Source organism: Mus musculus, chromosome 8 (genome assembly GCF_000001635.26).
Source record: "Mus musculus strain C57BL/6J chromosome 8, GRCm38.p6 C57BL/6J".
Lineage (NCBI taxonomy): Eukaryota > Metazoa > Chordata > Mammalia > Rodentia > Muridae > Mus > Mus musculus.
This window is the reverse complement of record NC_000074.6, coordinates 108319691-108335614: the sequence shown is the minus strand read 5'-3', so window position 1 is coordinate 108335614 and position 15924 is coordinate 108319691. Positions and strand designations below refer to the sequence as shown.

The 15924-nt window shown below is 41.0% G+C and overlaps 1 protein-coding gene across 1 annotated transcript in view; it reads right to left on the bottom strand.

The window, feature by feature from the left end:
• Positions 1–15924, bottom strand: part of Zfhx3 (zinc finger homeobox 3) — a 682326-nt gene that overhangs the window by 626022 nt on the left and 40380 nt on the right. Inside the window, exon 2 of the mRNA XM_030243257.1 lies at positions 10318–10578. The gene's annotated coding sequence lies outside the window, so the exon portion shown is untranslated. The remainder of the gene's footprint in view (positions 1–10317; positions 10579–15924) is intronic.

Below are 15924 nucleotides of genomic sequence, written 5' to 3'. Positions count from 1 at the left end.
TTATATCTTTGGGGAGGCCAGAAGGGTGTATCAGATCTCCATGAGTTATAAGTGGTCTAGTGAGTTCTGGGAACCAAACTCCAGTTCTCTAAGAGAGTAGCTTGTGTTCTTAACCATTGGGCTATCTCTCCAGCCCTGACATTCATTAAGCCAACTAGTTGGGGTCAATAACTAAGTTCTATATTGTTGTCAGCAACTAACCTGATTGGATCACACACCAGAACTAAGGGCATCCTACTCCTCTCTTCCTGATCTCATTTTCTCCACACAACAAAGTGTCTGAAGTTCACAATCATGTAGCTCACTCTGGCCATCTTCTCTTAGATTTTTACCATGTCATTGCTCATAGCAGAACTGGCTGTTGCTGGAGCCTGAGCCTCTCCAAAAGTTTTAATATCCAGCTCCTACTTTCCTTGTGTATGCAGTAGGTAGGCGGTGGGAGAGAATTATCAAACATGGGAGCAGGTATCTGTCTATGGATAATAGGAATCAGTATGTACACCCACTGCCTCTCTTTCTCTTAGGCATATGGTCCATACCCTTCCTTGGGTTTTACTCAGGACATCATGTTCCAGGTGCCCACAAAAGGGGGATGCTTGATAAAGAGTTTCTTAGTATCATCCTTATTTCCTTATTGACTCTCCACAGCTATCTGCATTCTTGGTATCACATTACAGATAAGTGGCTTACACATTACACAGAAGTGTCATTACACATTGCTGGGGTATTTACTTCATTGAGAGAAATAAAGACACACAGTCATTTGACTGGCATAGCAACAGTGCTGATATTAATACAGAAAATCTTAGCCTTGAGGGGTGATGGTTGGAGTAGTTTTAAAACCACAGAGTCCCCTGGCTCCAATATCTTACAAAAGGAAGAGGACATGCTGAAGGAAAAGACAATTCTCAATAGCAACAGTTGAAGAACAGGGCAAAGCCTCTAACTACAAACTTAAAAGCATCAGCCTGGGGAAGACAGGAAAATGACCCTGGTGTGCTACAATGTTATATTCAAGTATATTCTCTACCCTAGAATGGATCTAATGGGAAAGAAAGTCCAGAAGTCTCCCCAAATCCCTCACAACTTGGGAAGAAGCTTGGGAAGAAGAAGTGTCAACCTAGACTTCTTAGGAGCAGCTAGACTTCTTAAGTCATCTCATGGTGTTAAACATCTCTGAAGACTCGTGTCAGAGCATTGGTCACCAGCTTTTGTGCTGTTAGTTTGTAAACTTTTAGAAGGTAGAGCCTGAAGTGGTGGTAGTGGGGGAACTTAGGCACTTGGGACATGTCCTTGAAAGGGATATTGGAATTGTGACCGTGCTTCCTTTCCTTCCTGGCTACTGCCTAGTGACTAGCAGTCACTGTCTGCTGCCTGTTATACTATTCTACCTTGCTACAGGTCCAAAGGCAGCAGAAACAAGAGAGAGGGAGAACAGAGACAGAGACAGAGAGAGAAAAGAGAGAGAGAGATACATGTAGCAATGAGAAGGCACAGTATAAGTATTCTGTGAAAACCTAATTCAAATTGGATGATGTTGAATATATCTGTCTTTACGAGTTGAGAGGCTAGTGAAAACTTTTTTCATTCAGTAAGTCTTTATAAGCAGAATATTTGGGTAAGTATTAGTCTTCTCCATAGATTTTAATTCCCAGAAGATAAGAAAGTGATATTTCCCAGTATTTTTCATTTGTTTCTTTTCTTTTGTTTTGGTTTAACTGCCTTTCTGGTTATAATATCCAGTCAGTTTGATGTTCAAACATAGAAAGAGAAACTCTCAAACACATAGTGTGGCAGTGATGAGCTCATCTATAAACCAAAAGTGTGATTCAATGACACTAGCTAGTGGCAGGGCACAGCAGGCAAAGGTCTACACAAAGATCTCAGAGAAACAATGTATAATTTCCAAAATTTTATACCTTGCTAAAGCATCCTCTTATCCATTCATTTAAGTTAGTTGATTTTAATTTTAAATCAATTTCTTTTTTTATTTTATTTCCTTATCAATGTGCTTTGTTTTAAATATATAGACCACAAATATCCTTAGGCATGCAGAAGATTAAAACATAGCATTTGAATTTTTTCTTAATATTTACTTAAAAATACTCAGAGACTGACAGATAAGACGGGAGGAAAATATGGGCTAGACAGAGGGTGAGTAACAGATTTAAAACACAGATAGACAGGAGGAATTAATTTTCATGTGTGTTGGCATAGTTGTTTGGGTAAAGTTCACCACAATTTGCTATACACTTAAAATACATAATTAAAATATTGATTTTATGTTTTAGTTATGTGTATATGTGTAGCTCTGTGGGGTGTGTTCAGTGCTCACAGAGGACAGAAGAGGGCATTGGATTTGCTGCAGCTGGGGTTGTAGGAAGCCAAAGGTGCGGGGCTTCTGCAAGAGCAGTACATTCTCCAAACTGCTGAGCCACATCTGCAACCTCTGCAGCATATATTTATAAAGAACTAGTAGGCAGGAGTTTGAAGTTATCACCAAGGAAAGATGCTGGGTTTTCTGATTTTATCATTATACAATATTTATACATGCCACATTATCATGCTTTACCTTACAAATATAAGCATATATGTAACAACCAAAATAACAATAAAGGACAATTCTACCTCAAGATAAGATTCGTCTAACCAGGAAATAAATCATAAACACAAAATACAGAGACCAGTGAACAATTATAAACAGAAACATAAAAGTATAGAAGCAAATGAGGGATATGTAGCTTCACAACAAATGGAAAATGTCTCAGATTAGGACAAAGTAAAATAACAACCAGACAATATCAGGAGATAGAAGTGGAAAATTCTATCCACTATGTGCTACATGCTATGTTCTATAGCAGCTATGTGCTAGGGTACATGGTTGTGCTTTAAGCAGGGTGTTGGTCAGTAGTGTTTAAGTCTGAAACATGATGTCACACAAAAATGGATCTAGATAATATTTTCTCTGAATCATAGATTAAGAGCTATATTTTAATAGATTTTTGCATAAAATCCATTAAATACATCACAAATGCTTTTGCGTTTACCTTCATAGATTTTCTTTTAATTTCTAGTAGAATAGTTTAGTGCCACTGAAGTCAATATTTCTGGGGTATAGGGAGAAGGACCAGAAGGTGAGGGCACTTGCTGTACGGGTGGGAGTACCTGAGCTAAGATGCCAGCACCGGCAGAAGCAGCCAGGAGGGGCCACGTGTACCATCAATGTTGGCAGAAAGAGCAGACCAAGAGAGGATAGATGACGTTTGCTGGCCCATAGCCTAGCCAAAAGGTGTCGAGTTCCAGGCTCAATGGAAGACCCCATCTCAAGGGAATAAAAAGCAATAGGTGTGGACAATCCTTCATCTTCCTCTGGCCTTTGCATGTATATACACAGGGATGCACACATTCCTCCCAGATGCACACATTCATGCACACACTCACATAAAATGCACCCAAGACTCCTGACTTTTAACACATATCTTCTCATGCTGACATTTGATTGAAAAGTAAAAGGCACACAACTACGGCAATCTGTTTTTTGTGTGGACCAAAAATTATCACCAAACTCAACACTAACCATCCGTCTCCGCCCACAGCTATCAACTGTGAGTTTGTCTATCGGGTATGTGTGTGGCTGAGCACACTAAACCTGCTCTCTCACCTCATTTTCAGGAAACAATGCCGCACTAGTCATCAGACTCCCCATAATTCTTTTCAAATTTCAGTTTCTTTGAAACTCAGCTTCTCTGCCTCTGCTGCGCAACCTCTTTCTTTCCCCTCCAAGGCAAATAGGTTCTGTGGAAAGTGGTCACAGAATCAAAAGATGTCTGTCTTGGGGTGGCGAATAGGTTGGTAAGGTTTTGTTTTCTTCTTCAGATTTGACTATTTTAAATTCTGCATAGTGGGGAGGTGTCATTTTCATACACACACACACACACATACACACACACACACACACACACAAAGTTATTATTCTACTGAAATAAACAACAACAACAGGATTCTTAAGCCAGGTTATGACTGTCCTCATGATTTTCTAGGGGACCAAGAAGGAAATTAGAAGCTAAGAAGACCCTGTGAATTTGGGGCAAAGGAGGGAGGTGACAACTGAAGACTTACAATCATCTCCATTTATCTGCCATTATTTTGCTTAGTGTTCCATGATAAGCAAGCCTCATTCAACACAACCGTATTTTCTCATCCTTTGTTTGCTTCAGGAGATCGGAGTCCCCAGAAGGGCTGCCTGTTGTACTTTAGCAGCCGGATCTAAGGCTCATGCAGATACTTTAATCCTTGGGGTATCTAAGGCTATCAAAGGAACCCACTCCAAGCCCACCCCATGCTCACCCCACATCCCATATCTGCAGATTAACAGCTTCAACCATTAGCAGATTGAAAATTCCTTCCCTCATCCCTCTTACAGAGGGAGACTTTTCTCTCTTAATAGTATGTGATTCCCGTCATTTCATTTTCCTTATTAATGCGGTTATTAATGCATTTTCCTCATGTGACGCTTTCTGTGTTTCCCAGCTCTTCAGACTTCTGGGGAGTTTTGTGAGCATCTGATAAAATGGCTCACCCATGGGATTGGAACAAAGTCTGTACCCTCTGTGAATGAGAAGAAGGAGCTTAACCACATCGGGTCACTGGGAGGCAATGGGCACATGGGTGGTGCTCTCTGCACCTCTGGGTCCCTCTGTTCTTGTGAGGTCATCTGTATGAAAGTGCTTGCAGCTCAAATAGCTGATGGTGAGGCTGGTGAATGTCCAGCTTCAGTCTCACAAACCTCAGCTCTGCAGAGGGATCCTCCAAAATGGGACTACAATTTTCACACGGACATGGCACACGGATGCCCTAGGCCTGATCTGTGGCGCAATGTTTCAATAGACAGGGTGACGAGGTGTCCGGAACTCCTGTGTGATGCTTTCAGGCTGCTTGTAGAATGAATTTGGGTGGCTGTTAGCAGCACCACATAATGAAAACTTTTATTTGTTCCCTGGGATTTTTTTTTTTTTTTTTTTTTTTTTTGCAAAATTTGCAGCCCCTCCTGGCCCTTGTATCCATTAGTACCTAATGGCATCTATCACAGCATTAAATATCCCATTAGCATGGAGCGGCCTCCCATTTCTAATGACATGCTAAATTCATGGTGGTACTCTTGTTCATGGGAGCATCAGGAGTTTTGCTGCTAAAATACAATTAATGGAGCCGACAGAACAAGCTACCTACACTCTTGATTTTTTTTTTCTGGCATTTTCTAAACTACTTTTTTGTCTTTTTTTTTTTCCTTCTTCTTCCATTCTTTGATTACTCTTAAGTATTTCTCAGTCGCCTGAAAGGAAGCCAGATGTGACATATGTTGGGTTTAGGCCATGAAAGCACAAATGTTCAAATTTGCAACTTTTCAACAGATATAGATTTAGGGGGAAGATCATCTTTCTTGAAGTTCTGGTTGTGAGCCTAATCGTTAATGGTTGAGCCATCCCTACAGCCCGCCAAATCAAAGTTTTAAGAATATTAACACGTGTATGCATTTGGGCCATGTTTTATGGTGGGCGGGGGAAACCGTATCACAGGAGAAGCCCAATACCTTCATTGTGAGAACATTGCCACAAAGCAAAGAGACCTCAGTCTGACTCAAAAGCATCCAGACAGGTGAGGGGTATACGGGGAATTTAACTTTCAAAACAGAGTCAGGTGAGTGAGCTTGCTATTGCACAAAGAACTCTGGGGTTCTGGGATAAACACATGGGAATCAGGTTTAGTGTGAGAGGTGGGGAGGAAAAAAAGGAGACTGAAGATTACAAAATTCAGTCACATTTCAAAATTTTCTGCTACAATAATTCACTTTATGTAGAATTAATGTGGCTGATTGAACGCTTGTGCTGTAATTTAGTTATAATTAACATTTTATGGTGAACAGATTTTACTGTCTCCTTCGTGCTGTGAACTCTAAGCCATAGGTCAAAAACAGAGATGAAACAGATAAGCACAAAATACTCTCGCTGAAATATTAATGAGATTTTAATTTACTTCTTTAAAACTCATCTTTCATCAACATCTGTATATAAAAATCACCATTTAAATTAAAAAAATTTTTTAATCACGCACATCTCAAATAGTGCATCTTCAAAAGGTGGTACATGCAAGCAATGGTGGGTGGGTAGTTCTGGCAGGTTTGCAGCCTGCCCTGGTGACAGGCATTGTCTCATGAAGCAGCAGCATTTCAGGACAAGAGGCAAGAATCTCTTCTCTATTAAAACCAGGGGGGTTGGCATGGGAGAATCTCTTCCACACGCCAGCAGAGCAAAGCGGCTGCTATTCTCTATGCCACAAAGACCCAGAGCGCAGTGATCTTCCATTGTACCATTTATTTCAAGGGAGAAGCACATGCCCTGAGATGGACCATTAGGGTTTCCAATGGAGTGAGGGCCTGGGTACAAGGGCTCTTCACTCCCTATTGACAGTGTCTCCAGCTAATGCCTTCTAAGCAATGGTCATCTATCCCTTTTCCTTCAGTGCTCCAGATAGAACACAGGCCCTCCTTCATGCTACGCAACTACTCTTAACAGAATCATAACTCCAGATGTTTTGTTAAATTCTATTTGAAACAGGGCTGTACTAAGTGACACAGGATGGCTTTGAACTTATAATCTACCAAGTAGCTGGGATTATAGGCATATACTCCTGTGCCTGACCAAGGGTTACCATTTCTACTACCATACTAGACATTCAGTCTTCCTACTTATCCTTTAAAGCGTAGCTTAACTCTCTCACTATACGTTTACTTTTATTCCCCTTGCTGGGTAATTCTATCATATCCAGCTTTTCCCCTTTGGCTGGATTGACTATGCCTCTGTGTGTGTGTGTGTTAGTGTTTGCATGTGTGTTTCATGTCAAACTATACTTTAACCACACAATATCTATTGTTTATTTTGTCTACTTGTAATTCGAAGGATAAACGCCTGCTTATGGAATAATTGATTTATTGGGTTTGTACTTGACCCTCTGGACATGAACTCCAAAGGGTTGCTTATTTAAATAAAGCTTATTCTATTACTAGTTGCTTTCTGTACCTTGTTCCCTACTGTGGGATGAGGTATACTGTTCCAGACCTTGAAAATGAGCCATCCCATGACTGCTTTGGTTAACAATACATGGTGAGAGCGATCTTGTGCTGATCTGGGCCCAGATTTTAGGGGGTCTAGTTGGCTCTTTTCCTCTCACTTTAAAGCATCTGCTTTGGATAATTCTAGCTGCCAGGGCAGAAGTTCTACTATTCACTATTCACACTAGTCAAGCCACCATAGCCAAAGTGCTAGGGTTGGTCTGGTACCAGACTCCATGTGGACAGTCAATCTGCAGACAGAACTGCCCTGGCTATTTGTCCTTACCACACTGAGTCCCCCAAAGGAACCACAGCTATCAAGAACAGAGATGGATCTCCCCTACTTCTCTGTACCTACTGTCTCTACCCACAGACTGGAAGGACAACCCACCATCATTGCCATTTGATACTAGCACATTATAAGATGCATTGTAAGGCATTGTTGAGAACTGGACCATTCTCAAACGCTCTGGTATAGCCCATTCTCTAGTCCTCAATTTAACTACCAACTCCTTTTTGTTCTGAAGAAACAATCTGGACACAAGTATGTTCTTCTTGAAACTCTGTCAAGGCTAATAGGAATTTGGCAGGCTTTTCCCCATTGGCAGACTTCATTAAGCAAGCAAGAATGTTGAAACTCACGCCAATCCCTGAGGAAGACAAACCTCATGAGGGCTTCATTTATTCAATGAAGTTTCTTCAGATTCCCTAACAGCCTCATTGGATCACCAGACCTAACAAATCCAGTGTTTTCTCTGGAAATTTTACTCAGGTTAGTTAGCACAACATAAGCCTCTTCCAGTTCTGCCAGCCAGACCTCTCCAAAGAATTGTTTACACTTGTTTCAATTTCTTCTCCTTCTGTTTATCCTTCAACACCCTCTGAGTGTGCCTACCTAACAACTGTGGGGTTTTTTCCTAGTTGGAAGGCTAGAAAATAATCCAATAAATAAACAACAAACAAATAAACAAAAACCCAACTGTCTGTGGCAAAGAGACAGGAGGAAACTAGAAACACAAAACAGAGCATAGATCTCATTTGTGTGAGTTACATCTTATCCTTCCATCCACAAATCTCTGCATACACTCAAGAAATTCCCATCATTTATACAATATTGGGAAAGCCAGATCATTAAGCATTAGTTACATTAAAATAACTGCTACAGAAAATTAACCCTGGCCTTGATTTATCTTTTCCAAGATTAGATTCCATGAAAATCAAGAACTTTTATGTCAAGAAAATGCTACCCACTAGTTTTAAATTTTATTTTATATTATCTGTATGTGTGTGAAATGTATGCACATACCTACAGGCACCTACAGGGGTCAGAAAAGGGCACTGGATTCCCTAGATCTGAATCACAGGCTTTTGTGAACAGTCCACCGTGAATGCAGGGGACCAAACTCTGGTCCTCTGTAAGAACAGTATGCACCGTTCGATTCTGCACCATCTCTCCAGTTCAGTCCCGCTACTTAGCTTTAAAAAAAAAAAAAAGATCTATAAGTAGAGCTAGGATCTGCATGTAAGATAGAATTTTCTCTCCATCCAAAACTTGACGTACAAAGGCAACCTTTCACCCCTCATCAAAGAAGCTTTGTTTTTGTAGCATACAGAGACCATTATAGAAAGCCGCAATTAGTCAGAATGCAGACAACTGACTATATAGGATGCCCAAACCCAACTGATATATGTATGCCACTACCAATATACCGAAGGGTCAGGGAACATCACTGAAGAGGATTGGAAAGATTATAAGATCCAGAGGACCAGGTCATCTGATGAGAGATCGTGTTTTATATATGGCAGGGAAGATATACTCATAAAATCACAACAATACTGTTGCCTGACAATAACAGAGCAATAATACCTGTTGACAGTTCATGTAAATAAGGGAAATCTCCCAAGGCCCTACCTCTAGATGGAGACCTGTAGGCAATAAATGGTTGCTTAGAGAGGGGAAATTAGCTCAAGGGACAAATCCTGGATAGGTTATCCAGTGCCAAGTGGTCAACCATTTAAACAACAACAACAACAACAACAAATCACAACACAATACATATGATCAAAAGTAAATAGTCTCAGCCAGTAGGCTGTATTTACACACACACACACACACACACACACACACACACACACACACCAATAATAAAGAAGAAAACATGAATTTGAGGGGGAAAATAGGAAGAATTGGAGGGCAAAGGAAGGAAGAAATAGAAATGATGTAAATCATAATCTTATATGAAATTCTTTAAAAAGTAAGTAACAAATGGAAGTTGTCATTACAAATTGCAACATGTCTTTCTTTTCGTTGACTCCTGTGGCTTTGTTTCATGCCTACCACAGAATGGATAAACTTATAGTGTAACCAGGACCCTTGATAGGAACTGAGATTTGGCTTTCACACCAGGCTCTTGTTTCCACGACAAAAGTGAGACTACTGAGTCTATAGAAAGAGTACCTGTGGCCTGAGAAGGCCATATGTCATCATAATCACATCATTTGGGGCAGGAGGGTGATTTTGTGGAATGACAGAAAAGACAGTTCATCTACTTCTTTACCATAGCACAGGACCACACAATTTAGGGGGTTACAAAATGAAGACCCCCCCCCAATGGTCACACATGACAGAATACACATGATGGATGTCTGATCATTCTTTCCATTTTATATTCACTTTTATGGACCATATCAGTTCCAGAATACTCCATGGGAATAAAGGTGACACTAGACAGACCCAGATGCCCATAAAGAAGGCAACCCAGCCTCTGCGTTCAATTAAGTCACTTCATTCCCATTACTTTGTAAGATGCACCAAACCCTTCAAAGGCCTTATTAGAATTTCAAATGGAAAACTGACTACTTTCAGTATTGCGAATCAGCTACAAACAGCTTTTAAAACTGTGTCATGAGAACATATACTTGTAATTTTCTTCCTCCTTTTAAAAAATATTGCTCTTTCCCCCCTCCTCAAAGGTTATTTGTTAAGAAGCTGGTAGCAATTTATTTTTTACTGAGGGCATCAGTGTGACTTGAGGGGAGAAGGTGGGGGTGGCTGGTAAGGAGTCCTTGACTCACAGTTAGGTAGCGCCTCTCGGCACTATCCCTGCTGGTGGTGAATGCCAAGTTTTTAATAAAATTCATTGATGATTTCTTTTAATTCTTCATTTTTTTTTTTTTTTTAGAACTTGAAGTAGAAAAAAATCACTTACCTGGAACAACTTGCTCTTCTGGTTTTTCTAGTTCTGGAGCAAGCGGGCTTTAGGTCCCAGACAGTTTCTGACAGGAGCAGATAACTAGTTGCCTTTTCCCTCTGATGGGGTAAATGGGTGGCAGGGCTCCTCCCAGGTCAGGAGACTTGTGATGCCTCCTCTAGGATACCTTGTCACTTTTGGGGGGCTCATTTTCCTGAAGAACTGATAGGGTCATAGGACACGGACATTTTATTGTTCCTGGTTTCTCTTTTGAAGTCCCTGGAAAGGAAAGAAGAAAACTCTCTCAATGTGTTGAATTAGTAAAGAGAGAAGTTTCCAAATGGAAGAGGGTTTTTTCCTTCTGATAATCTATTCATCCATCAATCCATCCATCCATCTATCCATCCATCCACTCACCTATTCATCCAACCAATCCATTCATCCATCCATCCATCATCCATCCAACAATCCATCCATCCATCCATCCATCCATCCATCCATCCATCCATCTACCCATATACTCATCTATCCATGAATTCATGTATCTGTGCAATTCGCCTATGTATCTATTTCTCCATTACCCATCCATCCACTTTCTTCTGCAGCACAGAAAGGCCCATAGGGTAAACAGAGACCATCTTCTATACTACACAAAGCAAAAGCATAGACAACTAGGGCACCATGGAGACTGTCTCCACCAGAAAACATCCACAGCAGCAGAAACTCTTTGAAATGGTCTTTCTTTTGCCTAGAACCCTTACTGCTAAGGACTGCTAAGATACATGAAAAGTAGGTTTGGAAATTAAAATTAAAATCTTTATATAACAACATATAATGAAAAAAGAGGCCATGAGTTTGAAAGAGAGCAGAGAGGGGTATATAGAAGGGTTTAGGGGAAGGCATGAGTAGGGGGAAATAATGCAATTACATTATAATCTCAAAAATAAAAGAAAGAAAAATTAAAATTGTAATTTCAAACTTAATAAAGAGTTGTCCCAAGGTCTGGACAGAGGGACCCTGATCTCTGGAAAAAGACTTAATCATGATTAGTTTAACAGTTTGTTTGATTTAGAAAATGTAACTAGGTATCAACTACTGGAAGACACATACATATACTGTCAGAGTGGAACTTCTCTCCCTCCCTATCCTTTAATTTTTGTAATTCTAACCCAAGCAAAATACTTGAATAGCCAAGCAAAGGATTGACTCCTAACTCCCCATAAGCATGATGTAGTAGATGATTCAAGCATCAAGAAAAGACTTAGAGATAATGCCTAGGAGGAAGGAAAGCCACTGACTGTCCTAGTTAGAAACGGGGAAGACTGTCCCCTGCAGGAGCCAGCTGTACTCTGTGCTTGAGTAGGCTGTTGAGATCTGGTATCCCCACCTAAGCTCCATAGTCCTGCTCTGACCGTGGAGGTTGCTTATGGAGGAAGCTGATGGTTTTCTTTCATGGGCTCGTATCCTACCCAGATCCAGAGCAGTGGAGCAAGAGGTAATGAGGAAATATCTCATTGGGATCTCCTGGCCCCAGGTGTGGGAAGACAGTAAAATGAAGAGCCTGACTCTGTCTTTGACTACAGTGTATGAGCTTTAAGGTTTCTTTTCATCCATGTGGGTCTATATTACTCCAGAATGGTCCTAGAGAGGCTGTAAAACTGCTCTGAATCACAGGTAGTCACCTACCAGATGAGAGTTCATGGTGGTGACCTGATAAGAGATTTGAGGACAATTCTCAACACACAGGCTAGCTTAGAACAGACATGTTTGTCTTGGCTTGTGGGTCCCTTCCCTGCAGCATATTTCATTTAGAGAGCACTAACACATGATCTAGCTAAAGAGTATTTATTTATTTTTTTTGTAAATAAATTTTTTATTACATATTTTCCTCAATTACATTTCCAATGCTATACCCTCGCCCCCACTTCCATTCCCACTTTTTTTTGGCCCTGGTGTTCCCCTGTACTGGGGCATATACAGTTTGCGTGTCCAATGGGCCTCTCTTTCCAGTGATGGCCGACTAGGCCATCTTTTGATACATATGCAGCTAGAGTTGAGAGCTCCGGGGTACTGGTTAGTTCATAATGTTGTTCCACCTATAGGGTTGCAGATCCCTTTAGCTCCTTGGGTACTTTCTCTAGCTCCTCCATTGGGAGCCCTGTGATCCATCCAATAGCTGACTGTTAGCATCCACTTCTGTGTTTGCTAGGCCCCAGCACAGTCTCACAAGAGACAGCTACATCTGGGTCCTTTCGATAAAATCTTGCTAGTGTATGCAATGGTGTCAGTGTTTGGAAGCTGATTATGGGGTGGATCCCTGGATATGGCAGTCTCTACATGGTCCATCCTTTCGTCTCAGCTCCAAACTTTGTCTCTGTAACTCCGTCCATGGGTGTTTTGTTCCCAATTCTAAGGAGGGGCATAGTGTCCACACTTCAGTCTTCATTCTTCTTGAGTTTCATGTGTTTAGCAAATTGTATCTTATATCTTGGGTATCCTAGGTTTGGGGCTAATATCCATTTATCAGTGAGTACATATTGTGTGAGTTCCTTTGTGAATGTGTTACCTCACTCAGGATGATGCCCTCCAGGTCCATCCATTTGGCTAGGAATTTCATAAATTCATTCTTTTTAATAGCTGAGTAGTACTCCATTGTGTAAATGTACCACATTTTCTGTATCCATTCCTCTGTTGAGGGGCATCTGAGTTCTTTCCAGCTTCTGGCTATTATAAATAAGGCTGCTATGAACATAGTGGAGCATGTGTCCTTCTTACCGGTTGGGACATCTTCTGGATATATGCCCAGGAGAGGTATTGCTGGATCCTCCGGTAGTACTATGTCCAATTTTCTGAGGAACTGCCAGACTGATTTCCAGAGTGGTTTTATAAGCCTGCAATCCCACCAACAATGGAGGAGTGTTCCTCTTTCTCCACATCCTCGCCAGCATCTGCTGTCACCTGAATTTTTGATCTTAGCCATTCTGACTGGTGTGAGGTGGAATCTCAGGGTTGTTTTGATTTGCATTTCCCTGATGATTAAGGATGTTGAACATTTTTTCAGGTGCTTCTCTGCCATTCGGTATTCCTCAGGTGAGAATTCTTTGTTCAGTTCTGAGCCCCATTTTTAATGGGGTTATTTGATTTTCTGAAGTCCAACTTCTTGAGTTCTTTATATATGTTGGATATTAGTCCCCTATCTGATTTAGGATAGGTAAAGATCCTTTCCCAATCTGTTGGTGGTCTTTTTGTCTTACTGACGGTGTCTTTTGCCTTGCAGAAGCTTTGGAGTTTCATGAGGTCCCATTTGTCAATTCTCGATCTTACAACACAAGCCATTGCTGTTCTATTCAGGAATTTTTCCCCTGTGCCCATATCTTCAAGGCTTTTCCCCACTTTCTCCTCTATAAGTTTCAGTGTCTCTGGTTTTATGTGAAGTTCCTTGATCCACTTAGATTTGACCTTAGTACAAGGAGATAGGTATGGATCAATTCGCATTCTTCTACATGATAACAGCCAGTTGTGCCAGCACCATTTGTTGAAAATGCTGTCTTTCTTCCACTGGATGGTTTTAGCTCCCTTGTCGAAGATCAAGTGACCATAGGTGTGTGGGTTCATTTCTGGGTCTTCAATTCTATTCCATTGGTTTACTTGTCTGTCAGTATTTAAACTCAGTTGTCTGTATGCTTTCTGGCCTTTGGTCAAACCATTGCTGTTTGTACTTCACAGACTCTGCCAATAGGAGACATTTCCCAGTCCCCTCTTTAGGCAACTAGAAAAGTAACATCTTTACAGCAAAAAGCTCTCCCTTGTTCACTCTAAGCACTCTCTTCCTCCCTCCTCCTTCCTGACCTCCCTGATCCTTATGCCCTCTCTTGTAGCTTACAGATGGCTTTTTCTGACTCACCTATTTTCTACCTGGTACCCCTGAGCAATTTTCCCTATGGCCAGTCATTTTTCCTCCTGTCCCCTCTGTTTCCTTCCAATCTTGAACTCGTTTTCCTATACTTTGGTATGGTATCTTCCCTTCAATAAAAGACACTTTAAAGTGATTTCTAGTGGGCTGGTCTTGCTCTAAACAACCTTTGTACCTGAAACATGTCAACAAGGCCTCATGTCTGTTCATCCTGTAATTCACCTATAAGGATAGGAAGACCATAGCGACCTCTATGGTGCTTCTGTTAGTCTGCCTGGTGAGCTGAGCTAGTCACCGTCATCCCTCTGCTTTGGGGCACTTCTTTCCTTCTCTCCCGCCTATATATTCAGTTGAGAGGCCCCAGCAATATAGAAGAGAAATGACAGAATAAGAGTATTTGAGACATATAGAACAAACGAGTTACCATGAATAAGACCAACAAACCCAATATTAACAATAGTAATAATAATAATAAAATAAAAAACTAAATATGCAAAATTTCAGAGAATAATAGGATCTTTTGAACTTTTTTCTTTTTTGAGATACCAGGATCTATAAGCAACTGAAAAAAAAATATAGAAAACTCCCATTACTTTGTGTTATTTTTCTGTTATTGTAATAAAATTTTACAACCGAAAGGAATAAATAGAGGATTGAGTTTATGTGTGTTTACAGTTCCCAATAGAGAAGAGTCCGTCATGCCAGGGAGGCAAGGAAGCTAGCAGCAGAAGCAGGAAGTGGAGAGAAATTTCTGTCCGCATGCAGGAAACAGAGAGGGACCTGGAAATGGAGCAAGACTGTGTGAACTCAAGTGCCGCCCCCCCCCCACTACCACCAGTGACGTACTTTCCCAGCAATGCTGCAGCACCTCCTGAAGGTACTATAACCTTGTCAAACAGCACCACCAACTGGAAATTGAGTCTTCAAATATACAAGGCTATGGAGGACATTTCTCATTCAAACCACAGCATACCTAGTTTTTTTTTTTAACCTAGTTTCTAATATGGAGACAGGACAGAATTCCAACTGGGAAGCAGGACTTGGTGGAGTAAGGTCAGAGAAGAGCTCTGTCCCTCTCCCCATTGCCCTTTTACAGGAACCCACTTTCCTCTGCCCTTGCCTTCATTTTGGTCCTTGGCGATGACCAAGCTGCTTGGCATTTGAGTAACTTTGCTAGTTGAAGAATATCATGTAATTGAACCATAGCTATTGCTGAGTAGTCTTTCACCTAGTGAATACATATCCGATGAACAAACACTCATTTATTGCAGGACATCTGGACTATTTACAGTCTGGGGGCTATTACAAATAAAAGCATCCTGAGTATTTCTGCATAGGTTTTTGTGTGACTATAAGTCTTCATTCTGTTGGTATAAATGACCAAGAACACAGTTGCTAGGTCTTACAGTGGTTCACCTTGTGATTTTCTACTTCACAATGGAGCTAAAAAGCAATCCACATTCAGTGGAAATGAACTTTGAATTGTGTAGTTTTATACAGTTGTGTGATGATGGCAAGGGGTAGCGAGATTCAGACCTGTTTCAGCCACACAGTCACAAGGGTAAGCCACCTCTACAGCACCATTGTGCTAAATATGGTTATCAGGAGGCAAGTTGTGGTGGTTTGAATATGCTTGGCCCAGGGAGTGCACTATTAGGAAGTGTGGACCTATTGGAAGAAGTGTGTCATTGGAGGGCTGGGCTTTGAGACCC